At 36.4% G+C, this 12688-nt stretch overlaps 1 pseudogene; it reads right to left on the bottom strand.

Annotated features, from left to right (window-relative positions):
• Positions 1-222: 222 nt before the first annotated feature.
• Positions 223-7416, bottom strand: LOC130548652 (uncharacterized; annotated as a pseudogene).
• Between the last annotated feature and the right edge of the window lie 5272 nt (positions 7417-12688).

The raw sequence follows: 12688 nt of genomic DNA, 5'->3' as shown, positions 1-12688 counted from the left end.
TTTCTTCTGATCATCCTTTTCAGGCTGACTAGCAGCTCAGTGACTACAGATCGACCCGTGATGGTAGAGTTAAACAGACAAGTGTAAAAAAGGAACTGGAACTGTCACAGTAAAACTGTCATAAACTGATGTTAATTTCAGAAGAACGTATCAGAGTCTTTATTTTTATGTTACTAAGATTCTAGGTTAGTAAGGGTTCTCCATGTACATAGTCAATTCTGCAAAGTCCTTATTAGTAATAAATGGTTGATACATTGTAAACCAACTATCATGCACATGCTGTGCAACAATAATCCCATTTTCCATCGGTAGTGTAGCACCACAGGTATTTTTCATCATGGTAGCCACAGGGGTGATCAGGCTTGCATGTTTTGTCATTCACAGCCGAGTGACAGTCATCAGAAGAGCAACACTTGTTTTACTTGCCATCATCCATGTAGCACCACGGCTGGCTTTCACCATATTTGGCACATGCACGGTCACTGCGGCAGTACTCCCCATTTTTAGCCTTACTCCTCCACAGCGGAGGGCTGCAGTAATCCCAGTCATCTTTAATGTAACCGTGCCCAGTCTGACACCAGTAGTAGTCGTAGCCGTACGTGGCGCACGGGTGATCGCTCAAGCACCTCTCTCCTTTGGCCGTGATGAGGGAGTACGGCGGGGAGCACTCGATCATCTTCTGGCCCGAGTAACACCTGTAGCCCTTGAATTGTTCCTTGTAAAGCAGTGGTGTAAAGTATTGGAGTAAATGTACTTAGTTACTTTACTTAAGTATCTTTTTGGCTACTTTGTAGTTGTACTGAGTATTAAAGATATAAGCAACTTTTACTCTCTACTTAACTACATTTTTGAACAAGTATATGTACTCTTTACTCCACTACATTTGTAATGACTAATGCAGTTACACATTACATTTTGCATGGCACCTATCTTATAATTAATATTGCCATTTACAGGGTAATGAAGGTACTACAATCTTGTGGATTTTGCTCTAACTTACAAAAACTTGTCAACATGGCTTCTTTATATGAATATGAGTGCAGTATCAGGTAGATGTCAATCGCTGGCGGTTTACACACGGTTAGCCCTTACCCGCTATTTCTACAGTAATATATTGGCAACACTGTTGCCAGCTAGTTACTGTAGGTCACACATCTACAAAAGCTCTTATTTTTAAAACTAACTCTTCCTAAATGTGCTCTAAACATGTTTGCTCAAAATTTGACCATGTGGTGGGACTATTGCCATGAAGTGATGTAAACCAGTAAAAAGAATGTATAGTATTTCAATTTTCAAAAGTGCTCTCACACTATATAGACAAAATATTAACCTATAGAATGAGTCGGACACAGAGAAATGAACAATCCACATATGAATCTCAACAATGGTGACAATCAACTGAACAGCTTCATGCTGCAATGCATGCTGGGTACATAGTACAAAACTCATTCATGATTGTTTGTCACCATTGATGAGGTTTGTATGTCAAGTGTCTAATTGTGTCTCAATTGCAAAGAAAGATTTTCTGACAGAGATCTTTCCATTATAACATGTGATCACTTTACCAAACATATCTTAATAAATCTTAAATGCTATATTATTATTATTTAATGATTGAATTCTTTCAGATGTATCTTCAGTTACTAAGCAAACATAAAGTTGCGGTTCCTGTAAAGTCCCTTTCAGTGTTATTGTATAAGTGTACATTTTAAAGCTACAAGAAAGTCAAAGAGTCCAACCAAAGCAAACACTGATCGCCATAATGGTGACTTAAAACATAATTGAACCACTATGAACTCGAGTTCAATCTCAATAAGATCTTACACAGATGACAGAAATAAAGTGAAAGTGGTGTCTGTAATATGTGAAGATGTTATTGATGTTTGTGTTTAATTCTCCTCTGGTGAAATCTTGACAGATTTATTGTGTTCATCTGTTATTTACACTTGTTCATCTAAGACTGTGTGACTTAAGTGCATTAATAGATTCTTTTATAATGTATCTACAAACAGCCATTGCAGTAGTTTACTGTAAAACACCTACAGTAACTAGCAGGCAACAGTGTTGCCAATACAGTATATTACTGTAGAAATGGCAGGTAAGGGCTAACAGTGTATGTGAAATGAGGACATGACTGCAGCTGGCCATGAGGCCCAAACCAGCATGTCCAGTGCAAAAAGGCTTTGACTTTTTGATTTTACTTAACATTATTTTATTTATCTGTTATATTGAAGAGACCTTTTTGAAGGAGTTTGGTTTACTTATGAGCAGTTGAGCTTAAATGAGACTTGGGTGTTTGTAATAGACGTACAGTAGGTTATGATGTCGGCCATGATTTGTTGCAATTTTGAGGTGTTCAGTCTTATTATGATTTAAGAAAATAAATGCGATTGCTCTCCTCACGAATCGACTGTTTCTAGTTTTTCACTGACATGTCTCTTAAGTGTTGAGGACTAGTGCTGCTTTGAGCCTACATTCAGTATGAGTAAAATACTCAAGTACTGTTCAAATCAGATACTCGAAGACTTTTACTCAAGTCGTTTTGAAATTGGTGACTTGTAACTTGTAATGGAGTAATTTTCACTGCAAGGTATCTGTACTTTTACTTAAGTATGGTTTTCAGGTACTCTTTACACCTCTGTTGTAAAGGCAGAGAGACGAGCAGCAGGGTTTAGTTTTACCTCCTGAGGTACATTGACAGCCGCTGCTAGAGTATAAGAGGCTTGAGCAGAGAGATCCATCAGCTGCATCCATCTGCCTATCTGGGAACAACTGGCACTCGATAGAATCAGATCCCTCAGAAGTTTCCCTTTTTCTTAGGTCTCTTACACCATCAGTCATAGACTTTATGACTTTAATAATAAGACAATCACTTTTTGCATAAATCTTCAGTTTTTTTCTCACATCGGAATAATCTATCAAACTATCAAAGCCTAATTTTGCTGTCAGCTCAGTCACCTTGAATCTCATTCCATGAGCACGTTTACTTTTGGTGGCTGTTTGTATTGCATTGTATGTGCTTTCAATGACTGAGTTCATCACAACGTTCAATAATGGAACTAATAATTTCTCAAACACAGCCTCAACTTCATCCTCATCTACATTGTCTTTATAACAATCATCCTCAAAAATACTAATTGACCGATCATTTTTTGACAGGTGACTATAAAGTGCACTGAGACGATCTTCAAGTTGAAAGAGGTTCATCAGGCTAATGCCATGCTCTGGCTGGTTTTGTCCTATATAGCCAAAGAAGAAAGACTTCTCAGATAAGTAGTGTTTATAACAGACAGCTGTCCAGATGTGAGAGGGAACAGTCACCCTGTCCGAGTCCACAGGAGTTTCCCTTTGTGGTATATGTACGTTTGCATTGGGTACTGTACCTGTGACAATGTAGGCAGTTGCAGAACCACCATCGAAGGTAAGTTTGCTCAATAAAAATCTCTTTAGAGTGGTCTCCCAGTTCTTCCAGTGGATACGGTTAAAACACGCATCCATGGGTGCCGCGTTGGTCAGCGTAAATGTCGCAGTACGGCCTTCGCCGCATTGGAAGCTGTTGGGGTTCAGGTGACCACGGTCATATCCGGTGAGGCTGTAGTCACTGCTCACGGCTTGATTTCCTTTAATGGTGTTTACATCAGAGTCTTTCTCACGGATCATGTGATCAGTTGATGACAGAGGGTTTTAAATCTAACAAAGAAATGTTATGTTAGATGGTTAGTTTGATGTTTTACTCTCGATAAGAAATTACTTTTGTGTTTTCCCTAAATTTAACAGGGGAAAATGTTCTGTTCTTAAAGAGTACATTCCTCAATATTTTTAAGGGCTTATTTTGGTTTATGGAGTGTCCGACAACAAGTTTATGTACATACATGATGTAAAAATACTATTATTTCGTAATAATAAGCAGTTTTTATTACCTTACTTCTTGACTGACTCTCAAATGATTCGTTCCGCGATTCATCTGTGTAATCTCCGCCTTTCCGCCAGCGTAGTCTGATCTGATTGGTCAGATAGTGTAGTCTGCTGTGATTGGTCAGATGGTCTAGTCTGCTGTGATTGGTCAAATGGTCTAGTCTGCTGTGATTGGTCAAACGCGTTCAGCATGTGTCGCAAATGGACCGCCTATCATTACTGCTGTATTACGGTTTGCAGGTGGTTGGATATTAACAGTGTATAGAGAGAGATGGCGTCGATTTTACCTTACCAGTTCGAGCCCGAGTCTGACGAATCATTCTTTAATCCTTATACAGATGCCAGTAAGAAAAAGGACTGTTTTAGACACTTCTCTTGTAACAGTTAGTTATCACGGCATACAGTGTACGGTGTTCGTATCTTCAGATGTTATTATAACTATAGTACACCACGCAGTTCTTGAAATAAAGACTTTGCGAGTTAATATGGTTGAACACTTACATTAGCGCAACGAGTTTATAGCTAACGTTAGGTAAACAAACAGTAACAACCCCAAAAATAACGGTAACGTTAGCTAAACACAGACATGAGATAACGTCACACAAATTTAATTTTAAGTAAAGACAAAAATAAAGAGTCACACTTACAGGTTGTGATTCGGTGGAGCTTACAGGTCCAAATAAAGTTGGTATTGCAACATCTTTTAAGGAAAGACGTTTAATGTATCCTGCAGTAAAGGCGCCAAGATTGATGAAGCAATCTTCGGTAAAATGACGCGCGCAAAGTAAAACGTTCGGTTTATACTCCTTTGGTGTCGTTTGAAAAATAAATAGTAACCATTTTTTCCTCAGAAGTTCTTCCTTTGGTAGTGAAAATAAGACTGACTTAGTTTCACTACATAGAACACAGCTTCTCTTAGACATGATGCACACGTCACGAACGAGCTAGTACAGTGTTTGGGGAGGAGAGAGTTAAGTTTTCGCAGTCAGTAGGCGGGGATTTTTCTAGTGACGTAGATACATTGTGGTTAAAGATTCGGACAGGTCATGGCTTGTTCGCGTGATTCAGAGTCGATTACCTTTTTTATAAGCTAATAACTTTGTTATTCGTTCACCTTCGGATTTACAACTTGGCAGATTGCTTACATTCAAACACGGCAAAATTAAACACTTCATGAAATGTATTTTTTATGATCTCGAGGAATGTACTCTTTAAGAGGTGTTCACACTATGGACGGTAACTATAAAAAAACAAGCGAATAGCGTTAGTTCTGGCGGGTCACGTGAGTCAGCTGAGCCACATCTACCTATAGAAACATGACGCTATCACAGCTTCAGTTTTAATGTCTTTAGCTATCAGCAGTTTATTGTGTTGCTCACAAACAATTGCCCTTCGCCATCCCCAACTCCACCTCAAGTATACACTAGGGACTTGACTTTCTGATAGTCTTCTTCTTAAGTCTCAATTACATTGAAATATTAAGAACTAATGACGTCTGTTTCTTCTGTTCTGTTTACCCTAAGGGGGGGGGGTTATCACTGCTCTCCCTGCTCTTGTTCATACTCGCTACATGGATGGGCAGTGAGTTTTGCCCAGAACAGAACCCTACCGCCAATCTAAACTGTATGCTAACTGTCAATAATCTTTACAATAGTGATCATGACAGAAATAAGGTTTCAGAAATCTCTGAATGTTGTTTGCCTTTTTCTTATTGTGACGTTTAGGCCTGTGCTATTAATCATAATTGATTTTCATTTTCAATTTTGGCTTCCAACAATAATCAACACAAAATAATCGAGATAAAACAATAAATGTGCCGCATTCTGTTTTGCAATTATTGTTTAACATTGTTTAACATTTCTTTTTATATGATTTTTTAAAAAGTATTCACGCTTTATTTCAGTGGTTCTCAACCTTTTTTGGGCCAGGGCACCGCTATCCTTTTTACCAGGCCCCTTACCGCCCCCACAAAAATAATGGGCTAAATGTCTTCATAATAATAATAATAAATAAATTATTTGTTATTATAATATAATTTAAAACGCATGTCACTGAATTGGGATAATCTGTAATCTCATTAATGTATATTTGTTTTGTCTTGTGAAATACTTTATATAGAAATAAATAAAAAGCATGTCAATCAAAGTAAAAAAACAGATTTGATTGGGCAGTTGGAATATTACCATACTTTCCCAAAGAGCAAAAACGATGTGAAGTAGAATGTTTGAATTCCGAAATGCATAATAAAAACCTAAAAAACTGCTTAGATTCACTCTACTTAAAAAAAATGTAAGTGGTATAATACAAGTTTTGTCATTAATAAATTGTGTTCATAATTAGGCAAATGAAAACAATACAATCTACTTACAAGAATAAGCACATATTACAATGTAGAAATTATTGGATGTATTATCTTGAAAGAGTCCAAGCAGTGTACATTTTGGGCTCAGATATGACGATGGTTAGATAAGTAGATAATTAATATCCTACCCAAAGATGATTACAATATATTAGACTGAGTCTATTCCTATAAACATTTCTACATCATAAATAGAGTTAAATGTAAATAATTTAAAATGCTGTCATTAGAGTGGAAATGCATATAATTGATTGTAAGGCTTACAAATAAGTATTTAATGCAAAATTCTGTTCATGCAAACTCAACTGTCATAGTTAAATCTGCCCCTACAGTCAGCTGACGACATGACAGAGCTCTCATGTGACAGAGGCGCCGATCCAGAATTTTATATGATACTACATCAGTGCTTTTTGGTGTGTTTTCTGCACTGGGCATATCTATATCTGACGGCGTTCAGATATAAAGGTGTTTAAATAATCGTGATCTCATCATTGGGCAAAAAATAATGATTAGGCCTATTTTATTTTTAATGTTTTTATTACCAAATACAGTTAGTCAAATGTAGTTTTTATAATCAAATAAAGTTACAGTCATCATTAAAGTTATCACAATGTGAACGCCCCTTTACTGTCTATATTCTTTTTCAGTGAACATTTAAGTAAAAGCACTTTCCATAAACTGCCATCCGTGTATTGACAACTTATTAGAAATGACAAAACAAAATGGAGACCAAATATTAAACTATCAAAACACCACTGTATAGTTTATGAAATACAGAGCTTAAACTTTTAACTAAAGTCTACCTGTGGCTCGACATGTCAAATGTCTTTCCTTCCAGCAGTGTCTGAGCATCTAGAATCCAACGTGTAGGCGCTGTAGGAATCCTGTGAGAAACTGAGTAGAGTGTAGCATAATAAAATGGCTTGTTCTCCAACTTTTGACAGATTTCCTTGGCATTCTGATCCATTCCTTCTGGTGCTTTGCCTTTGTAGAAAAACGTGCTACACTCAGAAAAGCTTGTGACCACTTTTGCCTGAGCACTGAATGCTCTCAGCGTGATACAGGTGAGCAGACCCAGAACAAACATGGTTCGAAGCTGCTCTTGAGTCAAGGAGCAATGCTTATTTTAAGTACACGGTTAAAGTCTGTGATTTTATTGTGGGTGTGCTTGAAATGAACAAACAAGAAGAAATGAGGAATATGATGGGACTTTCACTTCAGCATGCTGATGGGGTAATTTTAAAGAAGAAACACTGATTTACTGTAAAACAAACAGAGAACTTTCAAATGCAGCTTGTGGTTTCCACTTCAGTTTTCTAACACATGTTGTTTCACTTCTGCCACTGGAGCGAGAAGCAAGTTTTTTGAAAAGAGAGATCATCTCTGTACATTTTCTTGGCGGAAAGTAAAATACTAATTAAATAGTGGTGTCTCTGGTCTATTTCTGTTGTTGGCAGAAGAACCATTTTGGTTTCACAAAGAACCATTTAGTCAAAGGTTCTTTAAAGAACCATCTCTTTCTTATCTTTTTATAATTTGAAGAACCTTTTTTGCCGGAAATAACATTTAGTAAAACAGAAAGGTTCTTCATATATTAAAGCGGACATAACACACGCAGTTTCTGCCAATCTCATATTAATCTTGAGTACCTATAGAGTAGTATTGCATACTTCGTATCTTCGAAGAGTATTTAGTTTGATCACATTTATAAAAGATAGATACAGCTGTACGATTGTCTCCGAAAACATACGGCGCGTGCGGGGGGGAGGGGTAGGCTGAACTAAAGCACGTGCGCACCCATTGCCAACAAAACACAGACATCAGTTTCACTCACCGCATGCGGTTCATGTCCGGCATCTTTTAGCGCTGGGACGGCTCCATATATCAGTTTCAAACGATCTCCAAATCCAGCGTTATATCCACCATTTATATAACATTCATCACCCAAATGCAGTGAACAAACAAACACCTGAACTTCACGAACGTATGCTCTCTCTCTCTCTTGCACACAAGTGGGCGTGCCGCATGCTTTTCCGGGAGCATTGTCCAATAAGGGACTAAGAAACATTGTTACGAAACAGTTTTATATGTCGAAAAAAACTTTCCGAAACCTGTACGATCGCTGGGGGGGGGTGTATCGAGCACAGAAATACTACGTAATATGCCCCAACACGTTTTTTGACAAGTTGACCATGTTACGCATGAGAAGACAGCACGTTTATCATTGTAAAGAAGTCAGAGTGCATGAAACACTGTTGCTGGGCCGCTTTAAAGGTTCTTTATGGAACCATTTAGAGAAGAAAAAAGTTCTTCTATGGCACCGTGTATTTTATATGTTTGAAGGATTATTTTTCTTAATAACAACTAATTTATACCATGTCATCAGTCCATCACTAAAGAGTAAAGGATCAGATTTGGTTTCTTAGCTCCTTTCCACATAAATGTTATAAAATACTTGTACAAACAGTAGGCTACAGGAGAACAAACAAAGTTACTCTGAATGTTATCACACTTTATTAGCTTCATTCCAAACTTAAAACGTCAGAGTAAGCAAACAGATAACTTGGCATAACTTGTTGCACAAGCAATCTCTTGCCCAACATGAGGTCACAGACAAACATACCAAACAATTCATCTCAGCCAAAAACAATAAAATGTGTTTGTCATAGAGCTTAACAGTGTGTACATCACAACAAGCAGTGGACATTATTTGACCTCACAACAACTATCAAGACATTGCAATTTTAAAGTTTATTTTAATATACCTAAATACTTTCAGGGGCTGTTTTTCCGGACAGGGATTAGTCCTAGACTAAAATACATTTTAGAGCTGTCCAGACTGAAAAAAAACTTGAACTGACATACATTAAAACACATCAGTGCCATTGTGTTGTCTCAAAATGCACTCAAATAGCCTAATGTTTTTTGAAAAACATGTTTGTAAAAAACTACTTAATGTCTTAATTTAACTTGGACCTAGTCCTGGTTTAAGATAATCCCTGTCTGGGAAGATAAAGTATTTACGAAACGCGCTCTGTAGAGAAGTTTGTCTGTTTAGGCTACTGTAGAAACATGGATTGTAGGTGGGGGGAGCGCTTTCTTCCACCTTCAATACCACGACTGAGAGGAGCCCCTTGAGCAAGGCACTGAACTGCTCCTTGGGTTTGTGTTTCTCACTGCTGTGTGGCCATACACCACTTTCAATTATGTTTAAATTTATCTGCCTTTACCTTAACTGAGCACAAGAGGCCTGTGTCTATAGTTAAAATTGTATTGTTTGGATGTTTGCACAATTTTCTATAATTTCTCTTATAGGGGTGGTTTTCCAGACAGGGCTTAAGCCTATAGTCCCAGACTAACTAAAATGTTAGAAGTGTCTTGATTGAAAACGACTTGCACTGACATATCATACAATATTTCAATTCGATTGTGTTGTCTGAAGATGCACACCAGTAATGTTTTTTATAAAGTACATTTTTAAAAACAACTTAAATATCCTAATTTAACTCGGGCCTAGTCCTAGAGATCTTGGTGCAAATATACACAATATAACATTTGGCAACACGTTTAGTGGTTACGTACTTAAGATACTAAAATAACGTAGTATTGTGGTCAGAGGAAACTTGACTTCCTCTGTTGGGTGTGGTTAAGGTATAAAAATAAGTTTAGTTCATCTGTGTGTCAATGACAACAACAACATGAAAATAACACCGCTTCAAATCTGTGAGTATATTTACTTAAAATTAATGCTTTCATTTGCTCAAAGTGTACTAGTTTTAGTTGTCTTTGTTATTGGTTGACAGTATATTTAATGGTGAAATTTATATTATCACTTCATGATTTCCATAGATCTATTCATATGGTGTAAAGCTGCAGAGACTTTTGATCAACTGACTGATTTGGGACAAAATGTGACTATAAACTGTGATCTGGATGAAGAAGAGATTTATTGGTTATTACTGAACGAACCAGATCCTCCTGTGATGATATTATGCACTTTGCCAACGACATTTGTTCTTTTCAACAAAGCATTCAGACAGAAATATTCAGTGCAACTTAAAAATCATCTGTTTATAAATAGCATCACTGTTAATGAATTAGGAGTTTATTACTGTATGAAGAAAGATACACCTCCAAAATTCAGCACTGGCATCAGACTACAAATAAATGGTAAGTGCTCCTTTTAATCAATTGTATTCATATTTAGTCTTATAGATACAAATATGTATTTAATATGCTGTAAGGGAGACAGTAGAATTGATTATAGCTACAGTAAAATATTGTAAAGTTACTCATTATTTGCAGAGCCAACAGAAAGTCCAAATGAAGAGATCAGGTATATACATCAGAATCATACAGAAGTGAAATATATTCAACAGAATCAGACACTATGGCAGACTCTTACTCTCATATCCGGTTTGCTGAATGGTGTTTTATTCATTTTGGTCATAGGTGAGTTATTTTTCTTTAGTTCAGGCTCAATTTAAACATTGTCTTTGATAAGGTCTTTGATTTTATTGTGTTGTTCTTAAGGACTATTAAAGGCTTTTATTGATGGGAATAAAACATTTGAAGAAGGTTTTATAAAACTTCCCAACACTGATCTACAGCAAGTGACCTACAGACGCTTTTCTAATCTCAAACCAGTTAAAGGTAAATGATCTCAAATCACACAATGTTTCCAAAATGTCTCATAGTTGTAATATCAGTACAGTATCTCAGCATCATTTAGATAAATGTAATATAAAACAATTGCCTTTATCATGCTAGATGTTTTCATGTGCACTTTCAGTGTGCAGAAGTGACATTTTCAAAGCTGCATAAAGTCTTGTTGCAGCAAATCCAATAGCAACTGTGCTGCTTCAAAGCTGCCAACATAATCTGTACAACTAACCTGACATATATATCTCACAGTGTACAGAAATATGTATGATGAATTATGTTACCTTACCAATTTAGTGTTATTGGCTGGGGTGTTTTTGATGTAATGATGTTTTTATTCTTTTAAATTATTTTGATAGCACATGTTGGTATGTTGGCAAACGGTATGGATGTTGGCAACAATTAGTAGTATTTCACAAGATATTATAACATCCACTCAAATTTCCACAAAAAGCTATCAATCGGGAATTTCTATGAGCAAATGTTTGATAATTACCATATAGATTTGATTGGTCAAACTGTAATAAAGCGAGTATTTTCTCGCTTTACCAAGCTGTAGCTTGACCCAAAGGAAAGTTAAATGATAATAGCTTAGTAATGTCAGTCATGCAGTCTGCAACCAATGACTAATACACTGTCACCTTTGACTAGACCTGTGGTTTAACCTTGAACCGAGTGCAGTGTTTTTCTTAGACCACTTAACATTTACATTTCACACAAGCATTTTTCCAAACCTTTAAGTAAGATAGTCTTTAAACATATCAAAATATTGGCCTCAATAATAAATGTAACATTTCTGTTTATGCTCAAATAAAATTCAGTAAATCCGTAACTGCCAGTTTGACATTTACTTTGAACCCAGAATGAAAAGACTATAGTTAATTGATGAAGCATAAAACAAGCATAATCTTTAAATTATCCGCTGAACTCTGTTGGTCACTGTTAGCTCATTTGTGTTGTTAAAAATGTAATGATAATAAAATCTTCTCAGTTTACATAAGTCAAAACATCCACAAAACTCCTCCAACATTTTATTATGTCACGCACATAATGATAATTTATTCTGAAAAAGACCACCTAAACATGTAAACACTGGTCCAGAATACACTTTCGGGGTTTTTTTGTATTAATTTTAGTTTGAAATCTTACATAAGTTATCAAATCTTAAAGTTGTTCAACATTTTGATTAGTTTGTGAATGCTCTGTTGGTTGTTTATACATTTGTGGAGTGTTAAAATATATACGTTTTCCGTATATGTTGTATTGGAGTATTCAGAATTAGACACACATGGACGCAAGCACACGCACACGCACAAACACAAACACACATACAGATAGAGAGAGCTAAATAAAAAAAAACAAGAAAGATAAACTCATGCAGACTTTCCATTCCTATTCTCATTATTTCCAATCTGGAAATAGACTGATTATAGACCTCGGAACAATGAGAAAAGACAACTGAGAGCAGAATAACCTTCTACAAGAGCATCAGTTGTTATAGGAAGTGTTCCTGGTTCCGGTTGATCTAACATGCATGTTGTTGATTTGGATAATGAATGATTTTAGACAATTCATCCTGACCTACTGTATAGAATAATTGCAGTTGCTCCTTGTGGGATCTGATATTTATAGTCTGATCAGCTTGTTTCGCCACTTGTTGCTTAGCTGTAATCTTCCTCTAATATTATCAATTTTACTTGTAAAGAAGTTCATAAAGTGGTGACTACTATGCTGATGTCCAACATCTGAAGA

This window comes from Triplophysa rosa, linkage group LG25 (assembly GCF_024868665.1).
Source record: "Triplophysa rosa linkage group LG25, Trosa_1v2, whole genome shotgun sequence".
Lineage (NCBI taxonomy): Eukaryota > Metazoa > Chordata > Actinopteri > Cypriniformes > Nemacheilidae > Triplophysa > Triplophysa rosa.
Note: the sequence above shows the minus strand (reverse complement) of the source record. Positions and strands in the feature narration are given on the sequence as shown.